The following is an 18,194-nucleotide window of genomic DNA, read 5'->3' on the forward strand; positions in this document are numbered from 1 at the left end:
AAATCATTAAAACCAAGTTGATGAAAATGTGTGGGCTCATATCACTAAGGGTCTCCTGTTAATTCCATTCTTTTAATCTGCTTCTTTCATCCAACTCTTTTACAAGAATCAGGATTTTTTAGGAGCTCAATCAACAGTGGTTCCTTACTCCTTCCGTTTTAAGCCCCAGGACAAGTTACAAACAGCCCCTCCACAGGGGAGTCCAACAAACCCAGAAATCCCTCCCTGACAGGAGCAGCCCCTAAGGAAGAACAGAGATATTCATCCCATGGAACAATTTCCCTAAACTTCCAACTGGCCCCAAAGACTTGCAGCTCACTCACTTCCTTAACAAAAAGGATTGCTATTTTTCAGGCCCTGCTGTGAAACTTCCAGAACTAAAGTTCATGGAACAGGATTGTTCCTAACATGAAACAGGTTGCCCAGAGAAGCTGTAGCTGCCCCTGGATCCTTTGGAAGGGCTCCAGGCCAGGTTGGACAGGGCTTGGAACAACCTGGGATATTGGAAGGTGTCCCAGCCCATGGCAGGAGGCCTTTCCAAGCCAGGCCATTCTGGGATGATTCCTTGATGATGATTCTGGGAGAGGCATCTTTTGTATTTTACAGCTCTTGGCGGTGAGCAGCAATGCCCAGCTCAGCACACATCACCCATGGGTGGAATTCTTCTTCTCTTTGCCTCCACTTCTGGAGGATTTCACCTGCCACTGCCTTGCCCAGCAGTTAATTCTGCCTCAATCCTGCTGCAGTTTCCCACAGTCAGCAGTCAGCTGCAGTGCTCTGGAGGAAGCACTGGTAGCACACCCCGTGTCTTTCGCAGCTCATTTATCAGTTGAGTATCACAGGTTTGTGCAGATTCCTTGGAGACTGTGCTGCTGTCATCCTCTCACTCAGGAAACTGCTCAGTTACTCCAACCTTCTGTTTCCTATCTTTTGACCAATTTTTTTCACTGATTTGTAGAGCATTCCTTTTCTTTCTCATCCTTTTGGCTTTAATCCCAAATCCTCAGAGGGTTGGACAGAGCGCAGCACACTCGTGATGATCTACTCCTGTTCCACTGATGAAGACCCATTTTGGGGCTCATTTGCTCCTTTTCACTATCATCTTGGTATCAGTCTGGGCATGCTACTCTGCAGGTGGGGTTGTGCTAAGATTTCCCATCTCTGGCAGTGCCCAAGGCCAAGTTGGACAGGGCTTGGAGCAGCCTGGGACAATGGAAGGTGTCCCTGCCCATGGCAGGGGCATGGAACTAGAAGAGCTCCCTCTGGAGCTCCCCTTGGGGGGGCTCTGCCCCAGCTCTGTCCCAGTGGCTGAGCTGCTCCAGTTCCCCCACGCTAATGCAGGTTTCCTCCCTCGAGGAACAGGACTGCTCACTTAGAGCCTGAGATCCACCCTGGCTTGGTTCCATTTTTTGGTTTGTTTGGGAATTTTGGAGAGGAGGAGGCAGATGGGCTGGTTCCATGAAAACCAGTTCCAAGGCTGCTACAATAACCCACTTCTTGCTAGTCTGGCACCTTCCTCCTACTCCCCAGGCAAGGTTGGCTTCACACCTGCACCAATTCACACTTGATGGAATCAGGTTCAGAACTTGATATTTTAGATCTAAAATTTTATTTATTCTGACTTTTTAACATACCTAGGCTCTGAACTATTTAGAGGAAATGGCAGCTCTTGGAGGAACAGGTGTCCTGGCAAATTCTGGAGTTGTGAAAGCTTCAGCTACGTGCTACAACCAAACACTTTCCCTGAAAAAAAAGTTGAACTTCCATATGCTGAAACTCTTGTTTTGTTTACAGCAGCCCCCTGTTCTTAGTCCCTAACACAATGGCTTATGATTATTAAATTTTATGCTGCATTTGTTCTACTAATCCACAAAATCAACAAAATTCTTTTGTGTACTTCTTGTGTCCTTCACAGCATTACAGGAGTTTCAAAACCTGCATCAAAGACCTTGTGCCAAGGTCACTTAAGGAGTATGAAGGAGGGCTCTTCATGAGACCTGTCCCTCAGGAATGCTTCTGGTTCCTCCCCTGCACCTGGAGCTCACCTCATCCTGTACCAGTCCCCTCTTTTCCAATCTCCTTATCTGCCTTAGCCAGCTCCTTATAATTCCAGTATTAATCTGTGCCATCTCCACTTTCAATAATAATTTCCTTTGGGAACTGCACTGAATAAATGCTGCCTATAAATCCAGGGAGCTTAAGCCCCCTGCAACTCTGTAGTGTGAGATGTTCACTGGCTCAGCAAAAAGAACCAGCCTGGTACTCAGATCAAATCACCTGCTGAGTAGAATTTTCCCTTTTATCCCACTTCTCACTCAGGACCTTCTGGATTACTCTTTGTTCCAAACCTGACCTAAGAAATCTGCTGATCTGCATGGACTTTCCAGGATCTCCTTTTGCCCAGTATTCTCACATCAGACTGCATTCTATTCCCAGATGGAAATAAACATTAAAGGTTTTTGCTAGGGAGCAGAGATAACAATTGAAAAAGTGATGGATTCGCTTTCTCCAAAGGAAGTTGCTAACAAAGCCAAGAGCTTTGCTATGCTTTAGTCAAATAAATCACACAGACTCAGCAACAAAAAATCCCAACTAAAAGGAGAATTGGAATTGAAGGATGATTTTCCAGCTTCTCCCCTTGACAGCAACATTAAACTGATGTGGATGTAGAAGGGGAATGGAAATCCTGCCCTGACAATTTCTTTGGCAAGAATTAGTTCCTGCCATTCAAGAACAACTGTTTCATACTGCTCATCCAGTTTTGAATCTTTATAAGAAATTTTCCTAGGAAAGAAATAACTTTTTTTCCCATTTATGTTTATGTTGGCACCCAAGTTCAGTGCCCAGAAAAAAGAACCTGCCACATTTCCTCCTCCTACTCCTCCCCTCCTGCCACTCTGTGTTCAAAATCCCAGCCAAAATTCAAACACAACTTGAGGGGAGATAATCCTGGCCATGGGATGTGCATTCCCAACAAAACCAAGCCTCTTTTCCCTGTGGCCCAGCAGAGCTGCTGAGCCAATTTCCATCTTGTGATTCCAATCAACAAATTCTCAGTGCCACAGAGTGTGCAGCAGCCAGCATTCCGGAGGGACATGTTTTCCCTTCTTTCCCCACCACATTTTCAGAGTTAGTTATTTCAAAGACAGGACCTTCATCATGGAAACATAGTTCTCATTGTTTGTCTGTACAGACATCTTAAAACATTCCTGAATTTAACACCAGGAAGTCAAAAGTTAAGGAATACAATGAAACAAAAAATAATGTCTTTTTCAGGAAGTGCAGTGGACAAATTGGCAAATGAAAACCATCAGAGGTGAACTCAGCCTCAAGGAACACAGATTATTACAAATATTCAAGAGAGAATTTTGGGAACAATTTCCAGCAAAAACATGTCTGTATTAAAAGGGAATTATCACAGTACCTTAACTGCACTTCTCAGCCATAGCTGTGGAGATTATATGTCGATCACCTGGAAAATGAAAAAGAGAAGATTAATGATATTGTCCATATCTTAATTACTGTTTAAGAAGAGCAACTAATCTGACACATTTTCCTTTATTTAAATAGTTTTCACTTCCCAAACAAACAGAGAAGAGCAGAACACACAGCTTTCAATATCAGCTGTTTTATTCCTGATAAAGGCAGCTTCAATAAGAAAAATAACAAGAAAACAATGCCTGAGGTTTTCATTAAAGTAGTTTACATATTTTCATGAAGGCTGTCAACTTGGAAACCAGGGAGAAATTCATAACAAGTTTTATCCTTCTAAAATACCCACCCTAAAACACATCAGGCACTTATCTGTAATTTGTTTTGAATCAAATATATTCTCTGCCCTTCCCCAAGATGAAATATTGAACAGGAAAATCTCTGACTGGCTCTTTCCAGCTCCTTTTTGCCATGTGCCTGTGAGTTATCCCAAGGATGGAAAACAAAACTGCGGGGTGCAGGGGTATTTTGGGGCTGCTTCCCCAGTGTTTATCCAACTGATACTGTGCCATGGAGAAATTCAGGAAAATTCAGGAAGCACCTGGGCCTCCAGGCATGGACTGGGTTGGAGGTTTCCCCTTTTCTCCCAGCACCAAAGGGAGACCACAGAGCTCCAAACAGGGAGGGAGAGACCCAGAAAAGTGGGAGGCACCTTGAAACTTGTTATTGGGGGCTTGAAAATCAAATTGCCCAGGTGCTGGGCTAATTCCACCTTTTGCTTTTGAGAAAACCCAGGTCCTTATAAACACATATAATTCCTTCCCAATATCCCATCCATCCCTGTCCTCCATCAGTGGGAAGCCATTCCCTGTGTCCTGTCCCTCCATCCCTTGTCCCCAGTCTCTCTCCAGCTCTCCTGGACTCCCTTTAGGCCCTGGAAGGGCTCTGAGCTCTCCCTGGAGCCTTCTCCAGGCTGCTCAGCACAGAATATTCCACTGGAATTTGCCAGCTTGCCATGCTCTCCAAGCAGAAACAGGGAATATCAGGCACACGTAGTTTGCTTTGCAATAACCCAACAAAAGCTGCTGCTTTGTTCTGAGGTGGAATAAATCCACACCACATTGGGCAGTGAGATTTAGGAGATAACTCCCAGCTTTGAAGGCTGATGTAAACTTGGGGAAATACGTGCATGTTGTGTGGACTTTCAACAAAATATTCCATAAGGGGAAACAACACGGTATTTTCATAGCCTTCAGAATTTAACTGAGTATAAATGGGTAAAGCCTCATTAACAAGACACCAGATGTGTGTGGGAGGGCATCACTCTTCCCAGGTCTGCTTGACCAAATCATTTATCGCTTCTATATATAAATACATATATATACAAAAAAAAAAAAGAAGAACTACATCCAGACAAAAATAAGGCACAGACAGCACACAGTTCATTACAGCAGATATTTGTTTGTATTTCTGAAGTCATCAAACAGTTCTAATATATTTAAAAAAAAGAGAAAAAAAGTTTCCAGGATAGAAATATTTTGCTCAAACTTCCACCTGAAAGAATTCCTATTCTCTGCTTTAATCAGAGCTGGAGAAGAGAAGGCTCCAGAGAGACCTCCAAGTCCATTCCAGCACTTAAAGGAGCTCCAGGAGAGCTGGAGAGGGACTGGGGACAAGGGATGGAGGGACAGGACACAGGGAATGGCTCCCACTGCCAGAGGGCAGGGCTGGATGGGATATTGGGAATTAGGAATTGTTCCCTGGCAGGGTGGGCAGCCCTGGCACAGGGTGCCCAGAGCAGCTGGGGCTGCCCCTGGATCCCTGGCAGTGCCCAAGGCCAGGCTGGACTTTGGGGCTTGGAGCAGCCTGGGACAGTGGAAGGTGTCCCTGACATGGCATGGGTGGGATAGGAGGTCTTTAAGGTCCATTCCAAAATTGAGGATAGAAGGGAAGCTGCTCTGAGCTGTGTGAAACACAGGCACATTCTGCCAGCAGCATGGTCACCTCTGGATTCCACCCCCAAAAATCCACACTGCTAAGGCTGCAATTGCTTTGACCAGAGAATTCCCAGTCCCTCAGTCGTGGATGAGAGGTACTAAATGAATTCCACTGCCATGACAACAGAATTTCCTCCTTGCTTTACTCAGAGATTAATGCCCATTGTCAGCAGGTTTTATGATAAATGATCATCATTGTGAATTTTGGTAATGAAGACGCATCATGCTGTGTGTTGTTCACACACTGCAGAACACTTATCCTCTAATCAGCAAGGGCTTGGAGTTCTAGATTGTTTTGCAGAAAAAAAAAAATATATAAGCTGTTGGGATGGGAATTGGTTTGTATTTTAATGTTGGAAACAGAGCCAGAGTCTCCAATTCTGAGTTTCCCTGGAAGGCGATGACAGAACTTTGGGCTTTGGTGTGAGGGGAGCAGGTGACAGCAAGAACTGCTGGATCCATTTTATCCACACTATCTATAATTTTGGGGTTCCCTTTGCATGTTACACTCTCCCTGGGAAGAAGCAGTCCCCCCTCAGGCTCTCACACCCCTGTTAGTGGGAGTAGAGCATTTGGTGCCCACTGGACACCAAATCTGCTTAGTTTCCTCATTCACCCGCACAAAACCACACAGAATTTACCAAAAATTCAATAAACAAGAATAAGCACCAACAAAATTAGAATAATTGTGCAATATTATGCTCACTATCTGCATATTCCAGGCTGAAATTAAATAATAACCTAACTTCTACTATTGGCAACTGCCTGAAAAAACAACTCCCATCCTTTAATCTAAAGCATTATTTTGGTGCACTCCTAAGATTGTCATTTTTGAGGGCAGCCTTCTCCTTTATAAGGACCATGGAGATGATTAAAGGGATGGAAAGGCTGGGAGATCTGGAAGTATTCACCTGGAGAAGGCTTCAGAGAGACCTCCAAGTCCATTCCAGTTCTTAAAGGAGCTCCAGGAGAGCTGCAGAGGGGCTTGGGACAAGGGATGGAGGGACAGGACATGGGGAATGGGTTCAGACTGCCAGAGGGCAGGGTTGGATGGGATATTGGGAATTAGGAATTGTTCCCTGGCAGGGTGGGCAGGCCCTGGGAGCAGGATGCCCAGAGCAGCTGGGGCTGCCCCTGCATCCCTGGCAGTGCCCAAGGCCAGGCTGGACAGGGCTTGGAGCAGCCTGGGACAGTGGAAGGTGTCCCTGCCCATGGCAGGGGTGGCACTGGATGGGATTTAGGGTCCCTTCCAACCCAAAGCACCCCGGCATTCTGTGGGAAAAGCTTAGGTGGGTTCAAGATGCAGTTTGGCAGCTCCATGCTGGAAGCGTCCAAGGTCAGGTTGGATAGGCTGGGAACAGCCTGGGATAGTGGAAGGTGTCCCTGGCCAAGGAACTGGATGAGCTTTGATGTCTCTTCCAACCTCAACCATTCCATGATTCTGTGATTAAAACAAAGGGGTTAGGAATTGGATTACGGGAGTGGGGTGCAGAGGTGGGGATAATGTTTAGCTTTAAAGTCAGGGCTCCAGGGTTTTGGTAGTTACACGTCTCCAAAGAAGCCCTTGAAGCTCCCTCCCAGTCTGACCCTACCTGGACCATCCTGCCCTCCACAGGCATCATTAGTTGGGAATCTAGAAAAAGATCACTTTGTTAATTTCTTGGCCCTGCCCTATTTGCTTCTAGGTGAGGTTTACCTTTTTCTCCCCAGCATGACATTTCCACTCAGCCTCTTCTCCACCCAGAGAAGTAACTCATTGCAAGCACTCAGAAATGTTAAAAACCAGCATGAAGACCAGTATTACCTCAGCTAAGGAAAGCAAATTGACATTTTTCATGAAGCAAAACTCCTAAATCTCTCCTGCAGCTTTGAAAATTACCCTCTTCATTTTAATTAGGCCAGTGTTAGCTATAATGATGCTTACAGTGTGTACATTTTCCTCTATCACCCCTAGCAAAATCCACCTCTGTACTTCTCTCAGTGGCTCACCTGCATTTTGATGCAGAGTTTTAGAAATTTTTATCCCTAACTCAAGAACTTAAAGAATACTGATCAGGCCTTGAAATATTCACAGAATCTGCTTTCTATGAAGACAAATCTGTCCCCATTTTTTGCTGCTTGCAAGGCACATTCACGAACCAAAGTTGGTTGGGGTGAGGGCAGCAGAATTCCTTTGATTTCAACATTTTCTCTCCTTGGCTGCAGCAAAAAACAGGGTTTGGTTTTGCCTGAAAATTTTCTTAAAAGTTTTCAGCAGAAAAAACATAAATGCAACTATGCCCTCTAGAAATAATACAACTAATACTCATCAGCTTCAGGTTTGAATTATATTTATACACACATATTACAAATTTACTGGTAAATATACACTCAAATATACACAAATTTACTGGTTAAAAAAAAATAAATACAGGTTTTGTTCCTAGAATCTCTTGGAAAACAACCATCTTCCAAAAAGACTCCATCAAACACTACAAATATGTAAAGGGTACTACCCTGGCATTTTTATTAAAAGTTTTCTTGTCAAATCGAAGCCATGAAAATCTGATTTACTGCCAACTTTTTTTGTGGAAAAATCAACCCAGTCATGTTTTTCTTGGCAACGGGAAGTAAGCTTGAGTCAAAGTAAGATTTGTTTTAGCATTATTTCATGTTTTCTGAATACATTTCATATATATTTATGTCTGCCTCTGTTTCCACTGCATGGAAATGCTGCTCTCACCCAGCTGGTGGAACTTGCTTGGCTGCACATGGGAGCAGTGATTGAATTCCAAAATTAAAATCCAAGTTCTCTTTTCTGTGCTCTTTGCCACACAAACTCAACAACTGCATCTCAAGTGTATTTAAAGAATTTACTGCTTGTGATAAAATTAAACCTCCAAAGCAGCTTTAAAAAGACTTAGGGAATTTTTTCCTAAGGGCAGTTCAAAATTCCACAGCATCATGGAAAATGTTTGGTTTTAGGGATTGCAAACTGCTCAAGACGGAACCTCAGTGTCCAGTGTGACATTCTGATAAATCAGAGCAGAAAATGGAATTCAATAAGGCACTGAACTTTTCAGATTTTTGAAAACTTGAAGTGTGGGAGATTCATAACCCACCCAACAGATGACAGGGATGCTCTGCTGCAAGATGTCGAGTGTGACAGCCTGGCCAGGAGCTGAGAATTCCAAGAAGTGAGGATTTGAACTGCTTTGTAGAAGCACAGATTGGTTTGGGTTGGAAGAGACCTTAAAGCCCATCCAGTCCCACCCCAGCCTGGCCTTGGGCACTGCCAGGGATCCAGGGGCAGCCACAACTGCTCTGGGCATCCTGTCCCCTTGGCCTGCCCACCCTGCCAGGGAACAATTCCTAATTCCCAATATCCCATCCATCCCTGCCCTCTGGCAGTGGAAGCCATTCCCCCTTGTCCTGTCACTCCATCCTTTATCCCAAGTCCCTCTCCAGCTCTCTGGAAGCACCTTTAGGCCCTGGGAGGAGCTCTGAGTTGTCCCCAGAGACTTTTCTTCTCCAGATGAACACTCCTATCCCTGGAATGTGGTGTGCAGGTAGGACAGGGGCACTGCCTTGTTCCACCCCATCATATTCCTTTTGGAAGATGTCTTAAAGCACAAAAGAAATGGGTCCTCCAACAAAGAGCACTAATGTATTTGCTGGGAAATGTCCCAGCAAAGGCAGGAATGATGCATCTGGTTCAATGTTCTCAGAAGGCTAATCTATTACTTTATAATACTGTATTATATTAAAGGATACTATACTATACTAAAGAATACAGAAAAGATACTGAATGCTAAAATGATGATAATGAAAAATCGTGACTCTCTCCAGAGTCCCGACACAGCTTGGCCCTGACTGGCCAAAGAGTCAAAACAACTCACAGCAGAATCCATGAAACAATCACCTGTGGGTAAACAATCTCCAAACACATTCACATGTGAGCACAACACAGGAGAAGCAAAAGAGATAAGAATTGTTTTCCTTTTCTCTGAGGCTTCTCAGCTTCCCAGGAGAAAAATTCTGGGTGAAGGGATTTTTTCAGAGAATGCGAATGCCACAAAGCACCCAATGGTTTGACATGAGGAGAAATGTCAAAAATACATTTTCTCTAGCTAATGTATTGGCTTTAGCTCTCTTAATCCTGACTTCTTTCTAAAAGCAGAAAACATGGTGAGAGCCCTTTGCTCTGAAATCTTGTAGTCATCAGGAAGCTGGAGAGAAACCCAGGGAGAGGCAGAACTCGTGGGTCTGTCCTCAGCAGCTCCAGTTCCACCAAGTGCCAAGCTGGCAGTGCCCATGTGTGTCCCTGCCCACGTCCAGCTGCTCCTCACTCTGTTCTGGCCAGGCTCCCACACCCCCGGCCCTGCTGGGAGCACAGACCACGCACTGCTCCAAAGCTGCTTCCACCACAGCCAAACGAGTGGAAGGGATGGGTTCATCTGGGAAGAAACCCTGGAAGCTTCACAGTTGTGGGGTTTGGGGAGGTGGGAATGCAGGGACAGTGGTGGGGAGTTGCATGTTGTCCTTCTCAGCACAGACAGGGAGAAACTGAGAACAGCCTTTGCACTCTGGAAAGATGGGGTACATGCCTCACCCCAGTGAGCATTTCAAACCTCAGTCCTCAGGGGAATTTAGGTCTGCATCAAATGCAGGGTTCAAACAGATCCACATTTCTGCAGTTACAAACTGACTGCAAGAGGCACCAAATGCAAAATCCACACAAGACAGGAAAGGATTTGGGATTTATCTGTGCAAACATGGAGCTGCAGCTGCTCCTGGGCCATAAACACAAGGCTGTGGTTTCAGCCACAAGCTGGGCTCAACTCAGAGCTTGGACGTTACAGACACAATCCCCCATTTACAGCTCAGAAGGAGTTTTGAAATAGGACTGCCATGAACTCTCACAACATAATTACACCGTGCTTTTTAAACAAAGGGATGCTCATCCACATTTTCCATACTCATCCCTGTCCTCCTGAAATTTTCCTCCTACTCTCCAGCATAAGGCGGCTGAGGAATGCCTGAACAGCGTGTTGAGGTGTAAAGGCTCCCACAGTCTTTCTTCCCCCGGTGTGTGTAATGTTTTCTGTGTAATATTTATGTAAGCCCATTTTAGGCTGTGCTTGGCTTGGTTAATATTTTCCCCACTTACACAGTACTATTCAAGGAAACCCTCTGCAATGTACAGATTTATGTCTCCAGACACAGGCATTCCCACCTATCTTTCCTACATCAGCCCTCTATCCACTGATAAACAAAACTAGAGACAAAAGTAAAGACAAAATCAAACTCATGGCTTTTAATGCTCAAGACAACACCCAGATCTGCAAGAACTTTGGCACCTGAAAGCAAGGGGGTATCTAGAAAGCCATTCCTATTAAGGATCACACACAAGAAGTGACTTTATGGGTATGAACGTCCAGAAATCTTTCCAGAGCTGCACTTAAATTAACGACAAGCCTGTCACTAGTGCTGTCACCAGGGTCCAGTCCTGGTGGGCCCAGGACTGTATAAATTGTTCATCAATGGTTGTAGAGGAACAGTCTCAGGAACCAGCACAGCAGGGACCTGCTGGAGCAGCTCTGTGGGGAAGGACCTGAGTGTCCTGGGGACACCGAGCTGTCCCTGAACCAGCAGAGTGTCCTGGGGACACCGCGCTGTCCCTGAACCAGCAGAGTGTCCTGGGGACACCGCGCTGTCCCTGAACCAGCAGAGTGTCCTGGGGACACCGCGCTGTCCCTGAACCAGCAGAGTGTCCTGGGGACACCGCGCTGTCCCTGAGCCAGCAGAGTGTCCTGGGGACACCGAGCTGTCCCTGACCCAGCAGAGTGTCCTGGGGGACACCGAGCTGTCCCTGAGCCAGCAGAGTGTCCTCGGGCCACCGAGCCATCCCTGGTGCTGTGTCCAGCTCTGGGTGCTGAGCACAGCAGGGCCAGGAGCTGCTGGAGCTGAGCAAGGGCCTGGAGCGTGTGGGTGCCCAGGCAAGGCTGAGGGAGCTGGGGCTGCTCAGCCTGGAGAGGAGCCCCAGCTGAGAGGGGCCCTCAGGCCTGGCTGGCCCTGGCTGCAGGGAGGGGCAGAGCAGGGCCCAGGCTCTGCTCCGGGGCCCAGCAATGGCACCAGAGCCACGGGCAGGGCCTGAGCCCAGCAATTGCCCTGCACAGGAGGCACAACTTCTTCCCTGGGCACTGCCCAGCCCTGAGCACATTGCCCACACAGCCTGGGGGCTCTCCTGCCTGGGTGCACACACTCCCATGTCAATTCCTCCTGGTTTAGACATTGGGGCTTCAATCCATACCCACACCAGGTCTATTTTGCATAATTTCAACACTTGCAGCATTATTCAACAGCACAATACAAGCATAATAATCTTAGCCTTTAAATTTGAATAACTTCCCGAGGAAAAACCACAGTCTATTTCTAGGGCTTCTGGTTGTGAGATAAGAGAAAAAGTCAATTTTAATTTTTTACTAAGTTCCAAAATTCCATTAAAACAGAGAGATATTTTGAGTAGTTTGTACACTGTGTCACACAGAATGAAATCCCAAGACCTGAGTGCTATTTTACACCTTGGCAGCCTTGCTGCTGGGGGTTCTCAGACGCTGCTAAAGCCTACTTCAACTTCTTTGGTCTTAATCAGATTTGATCTCGAGTCTGGAAAAGTTCAGGACTATTTCTGTGTCTCTTGCAGCCACAGGTCCCTGTAGGCCCGCACTTCGAGATCCTGGATTTTGTGTTTCTCTACTTAATTCACAAAGACAAAGGAATACCTGTGGGATTTCCAGTGCTTATGAACCAGCCAATCCAGCAAACCTTTTAAGTATGCAAAGAAGTTGCAACTATTTCCTGACACTCCTGCAAATGAGATCTGAATTGGAGCTGTAGCATTAATACATAATACTGACATTAAAGCTTAGCAAGCCTGGAGTTGTTCAGATTCATATTCCAGTGAGACAAACAAGTGTCAGCTAAGAGGTGGTCTTGAAGGTGTCATTGAGGTTTAATTTTAGATTTTTCCCTGCATACCATAAGTTGGGGTTCAAGGCATTTTCTTCAACATTATTAGAGAATATCCAGCTTAAAAAATTCCCATGTTTCTTATCAAAGGAGTCATTTGAAGTGAAAAATCTTAAGGAAAGCTCTTCTTGCCCCATTTCCATTATTCCAATTATTATATACATATTAATTGGAGCAAACTCTTTAGGAAATGGTTCACATAAGCAGCTTTTAGCTGATGAATTATCCCTGTCATTTAAAAACATTTACATGGCTTGTTTATGTTACTTTGTTAATTTTATTGTAATTTAGTATTAATTAACAGCCCTGTCTTTACAAGGTGTTTAATCAGTTACAACTCTTAATTACACCACAGCATTGCTTAATAAAACACCACACTATTTGGGACTAAGTTAAATTGGCTAAATTAATCTGTTATCCACTTTTGTGGGTAATTTATTGCACGATAAAAGCAAGTAGTGAAATTATTTTCATGGCAAGTAGCCTAAAAAAGATTTTACCGATATTCTTTTTCTACTTTAACTACAGAGAAAAACTGTTCCTAATTTCAGTGTTTTCTGCAGATCAGCACAAGGCTCAGAACTGTCTCCAAAGCTGCAGGCACAAAAATTTGGAGCTGGAGCAGGCTGGTTTGGGGAGCAGAGCTGGAGCAGAGGAGCAGCAGCCTCAGCTCCAGGAGAACCTCCCCAACCAAGGAGCTGCTCCTGAGAGCAGTCAAAATCTTCTGCCCTGGCCTGATGAGGTCACAGGAAAGCTTCTCCTGCATAGAGCTGCCAAACTGCATCTTGAACCCACCTAAACTATTCCCACAGAATCCCAGGCTGGTTTGGGTTGGAAGGGATCTCAAAGCCCATCCATCCCATCCCTGCCATGTCCAGGGACACCTTCCACTGTCCCAGGCTCCAGCCTGGCCTTGGGCACTGCCAGGGACGCGGGGGCAGCCCCAGCTGCTCTGGGCACCCTGTGCCAGGGCCTGCCCACCCTGCCAGGGAACAATTCCTTATTCCCAATATCCCATATAAACCTTCTTTCCTCAATCTAAAGCCATTCCTCCTTTTCCTGTCACTCCATCCCTTGTCCCAAGCCCTCCTGGAGCCCCTTTAGGCACTGGAAGGGGCTCCAAGGTCTCTCCATCTCCTCACCCTCCAACGCAGTGAGCCCTGAGCACTGCCCATGCCATGGGACAGAGCCCCTTGGCTCACTTGGAATCTGCTCCTGGATCATTTCATTGCCAATGTGCCAACCCTACTCCCTGTGTTAGGAGAAAGAAGTCACAGAATGCCCATAAATCCTTTTCCCCCACTTTGGAGCTTCTGTCCCTCCACAGGTCCCAGGTCTGAGCTGCACCGCTCAGGCTGAGCAGCCCAAATCCACCCCATGACTCCTTGCCCAATGCCACTCACCCAGTGACCCCTCCTGAAGCTTTTTCAGACCTGTTAGTTATGCACAGCCATTTCTTCTCTGTTTGGCATTGCCAAGCACTCACAGTGACTAAAATAAATCTTAATTATTTCAGATCATTTCTTCCTGTGTCAACATCATTCAGAATTGTAGTCTGTCCTTGTTGAAATGCCCCCAGACCTTTCTGAAGCTGTTCTGTCTGCGACTTTCTGGTTCTAATCTATTACTTTCATACAATTCAATGAAGAAAAATAAAAATTAAACATGACAATTATGGTTTTGTCACAAGGTTGGGACAGGTTTGAAAACACCTCCCTGTGTGGCAGCAGCCATGGAAGACAGTGGGCTCACACTCAGCCATGGTTACATTTCTGGAGACTTATCCCACATTCTAATTCTGATGTTCACTTCTGAATTTTAAAAGAACAACTGAATTGGAAAAAAATTACAAATATACTAAACCAATGATTTAGCAATATAATTTCACTTATCAGTCCTCTGGGACCTCTCCTGCACTCAGGTAGGTCACAGGTAACAGTTCAGACTGTTCTGGACACTTCTGCAGATGCTTCAGGGTGAGTGTCTTGAGTCTGGTGATTTGAATAACAATCATCTCTTAATTATTTTCCTAACTTGATCTATTCCTCCTTGGACCCTTGCATTTTGCCCTGAAATTAGTGAAGAAACTCTGGTTGTATTTCCAATGCTCCTCATGCTGAAGGGGAAGCATTTAATAAAATATTTATAAACCACACTATTCAACACCTCATCCTTTGGAAAAGCAGTGCCATGCATTTTACACTTACCTGGGAGAAAAACTAAACTTCAAAAATGCCTGAAGATAAATATTTTACTAAACAGAGTGGGAAAACATTCACACTCCAAAGCCCCAAAGGCTGCTTCATCTGACTCTGATTGTTTCATAATAAAAGGATGAGTGTGTGCTCTGGTAGACAGAGAGACACAAGTGCCACAGTTTTTTGGAGGAAAGGGGAACTGTTGAGCTCTAAAGGCTCATAGAAGGATTTTGAGGTGCCTGAGCTGATATGACTTCCCAGCAGCATCTCCCACATTTAAGAGGTGATAGGGTGATACCTTGGTGCTGATCCTCATTCCAGATTTTTCCTTCTCCACCAGGTGTTTGCAGAGATAAAGTTTTATGCCTGAACAGAAACACCTCAGAACAATTTGTCCCTTTACTTGCTATGTGCTCATGCAGTTCCCAGGGCTTTACTGCAGTGATGCCTTAAGAGAACCAACAGACAAATTCCTGAAAGCAAAAACCTTTTCAGAGCAGTTCTTGTTGCTGATCACTCACCAAAACCAAGGTTGAGACTGACTTTAGGCCTCTAAATTGCAACCTTTCACATCTCCCATTACAGTGAGTTTTATACTTAAGGCATTACAGTGCTGACTTTTTTCCCCAGGACTCTTCCTCTTCTACTGGGTTTGGGGTTTATAGAGTTTTCTGCCAAATGAGGAATTAATGAAGTTTAGCTTCAAAAGCAGTAAGCATTCTGGCTTGTAGCAGAAATGTGCTGGCCCTGCTGAGGGACCCCAGGGCTGTGTCCAGCTCTGGCCCTCCTGGCCAGAGAGCCCTGGAGGGGCTGGAGCGTGTCCAGAGCAGGGAACGGAGCTGGGGAAGGGGCTGGAGCCCCAGGAGGGGCTGAGGGAGCTGGCAAGGGGCTCAGCCTGGAGCAAAGGAGGCTCAGGGGGACCTTGTGGCTCTGCACAACTCCCTGCCAGGAGGGGACAGCCAGGGGGGGTCGGGCTGTGCTGCCAGGGAACAGGGACAGGACAAGGGGAAAGGGCCTCAGGCTGGGCCAGGGGAGGCTCAGCTTGGCCAGCAGCAGGAATTTCTGCATGCAAAGGGTGCTCAGGCCTTGGCAGGGGCTGCCCAGGCAGCTTTGCAGTGCCCAGCCCTGCAGGTGTCCCAGGAAGGGCTGGAGGTGGCACTCAGTGCTCTGGGCTGGGGACAAGGTGGGCCCTGGGCACAGCTGGGACTCCATGGGCTGGCAGGGATTTTCCAGCCTCAGTAGTTCTGTGAGAGGGCAAGGAGGACAAAAAGGCTACCAAAGGACACCAAGGCATGTAATTATATCAAATTGGGACCACAATGCACTGGGGTTCTCCTGGAGCAAAGTCTAAGCTTCATCTGTGCCGGGTTTTTTTGGCAAATCTCCATCCACAGCCTTAAAAACCTTTAATTTCCTGGCTGTTGATTTTCCACGGAGACCATGTCCCACATGGCAGGGGTAAAATGCCTCTGCTGGAGAACAGCAAGGTGTCACCAAGGGTGCCTTGTGGCTGCTGATTAAGAGGAAGGAGCACAGCTGGGCCCTCACTGGGTTCCACTGCCTTTGAAGCAGGGGAGGAGGAGGGGGAATGCCTTATGCAGCAGAACAGCAAAGGCAAGAGAATGGAATCCCAGAAACCTCCCTGGTGCCACTCAGTGGTGTGGAAAAAAAGCTCCCCACATGACTGAGGCAAGCACATCCAGGTGAGAAAAACAAGCTCCTCAAATAAATCTCCACCAAGGAGCTTCATGTGCTCAGGGGACACACACACACGGATTTGGGAGCTCAGCTGTGACCTCACAGACATATTCCAGGGGCTCAAGCACAGACCCACCATTAAAAACCCTCAGCATCAAAGCAAACCCTTTAATTGCTCAAAGTTCACTGCCCACAAACTGGTGTGATATTTTAACTAAAGATTAAATAGCAAGGCTGCTACAGGCACATCTTTCCTCTATTGGGGAACTTTATTTCCCCAGCAGGGAATTGTTGAATTTGCCAGCAACCCCAACAAGGGAAGAGATGAGAATCTTGACTCCATGTTTCAGAAGACTGATTTATTATTTTATGATATATATTACATTAAAAGAATAAAAGAAAGGATTTCATCAGAAGGCTAGACAAGAATGGAATGACAATAAAATCTTGTGACTGCTCACAGCCTCGACACAGGTGGTGGTCACTGGTCATCAAGTAAAAACAATTTCACATGGTGGGTAAACAATTCTCCAAATCACATTCCAAAGTAGAAAAGCATGGAGAAGCTGAAGCTTCTCAGGAGAAAAGATCCTAACAAAAGGATTTTCCATAAAATATGTCTGTGACAGGTAATGCTCAGCCAAGACTCAGCACTGCTGTCCTCCCATCCATATTCATGGTACAGAAAAATGTTAGAACACCTCCACATCCCTGGCAGTGCCCAAGGCCAGGTTGGACAGGGTTTGGAGCAGCTTGGGACAGTGGAAGGTGCCCCTGCCCATGGAATGGGATGAGCTTTAAGGTCCCTCGCAACCCAAACCAGCCTGAGATTCCATGTTTGCATCATGGTCCTCATTTGGTAGCTAGGAAACGTTTCAGTACTTTCCTGGTGGTTATATAGCATTTAAAAGTTACAAAGAATAGCTTGGGCATTAAGAGATTTTTTTCTTCTGGTCCTTTTCTAACATTGCCTTTCTATTCTGCAGTTATAAAGGTTTGATTTGATGAGCCCCCCAGGATTCTCCATCCTGTGCTGTGCCCAAACCACACAGCTCAGTGAACTGGGTGCAAGGTGCTTCCACACCTTTCTCAGCATGGCCTCCAAAGTCCTAAACAAAGACTCCAAGGAGGTAGCAGGGCTTTAAAGGCTGAGAGAGGAAAAGAGAAGCAAGGAAATCCAAGAAGGGAGAGAGGAGAAATCCATAACATATGAAGAGCACAGCAGATGCTGGGGAGGAAGGCACCACACAGTAGGTGGTTTCCAAAGAATAACCTGACACTACCCTCACATGTGGCCACCCAGTGTTGGATCACTCATCTTCAGCATGGCAATCATTTAGGAACATTTTAGAACTTGCCATCATCAGCTATTTAAATTTGGGATGTACAGCAGCACTCTCATAGAAATGTACCTCTCCTGTCCCTTATTTAGTACAAATTTAGTCTTTTTTTTTTTTGCTGTGACAATTCACTGGTGAAGGCAAATCTTAAAAATGAGCTTGGAAGTGTTTTGAGCTTCAAAGATCTGTCTCTGTAAAAGAGATGATGGTTCTGCATTTCATCACGTCACAGCTGCATATCACCAGAAAAATAAAAGTCACAGCTCAAGGAAGATAACAGGGTAATGTCTGCAAGGGCTCCTGGCTGTCAGGAGGAGCCCTCACAACTGAAAGGCAAGAGAAAATCTTTCCTTTCTGAAATTGCATCGTTGTGCTGAAGCACTCAGAGCTATCACAGGAGCACAGCCACCCACACAGCCCGATGCACACCACAGGAGGCTCTGGCAAGGCAGAGGCTTCATTGCAAGGAGAAATCCCAGAAAACCAGATCCAAACTGCCTGAAGGCATCCTTACACCA

General features: G+C 45.9%; 1 protein-coding gene across 1 annotated transcript in view; it reads right to left on the reverse strand.

Moving 5' to 3' along the window:
* The window catches only part of PCDH15 (protocadherin related 15), a 518,357-nt gene that overhangs the window by 360,292 nt on the left and 139,871 nt on the right, over positions 1 to 18,194 (reverse strand). The window contains exon 3 of the mRNA XM_031063502.1: positions 3,425 to 3,472. The gene's annotated coding sequence lies outside the window, so the exon portion shown is untranslated. The remainder of the gene's footprint in view (positions 1 to 3,424; positions 3,473 to 18,194) is intronic.

This window comes from Geospiza fortis, unplaced genomic scaffold (assembly GCF_000277835.1).
Source record: "Geospiza fortis unplaced genomic scaffold, GeoFor_1.0 scaffold284, whole genome shotgun sequence".
Lineage (NCBI taxonomy): Eukaryota > Metazoa > Chordata > Aves > Passeriformes > Thraupidae > Geospiza > Geospiza fortis.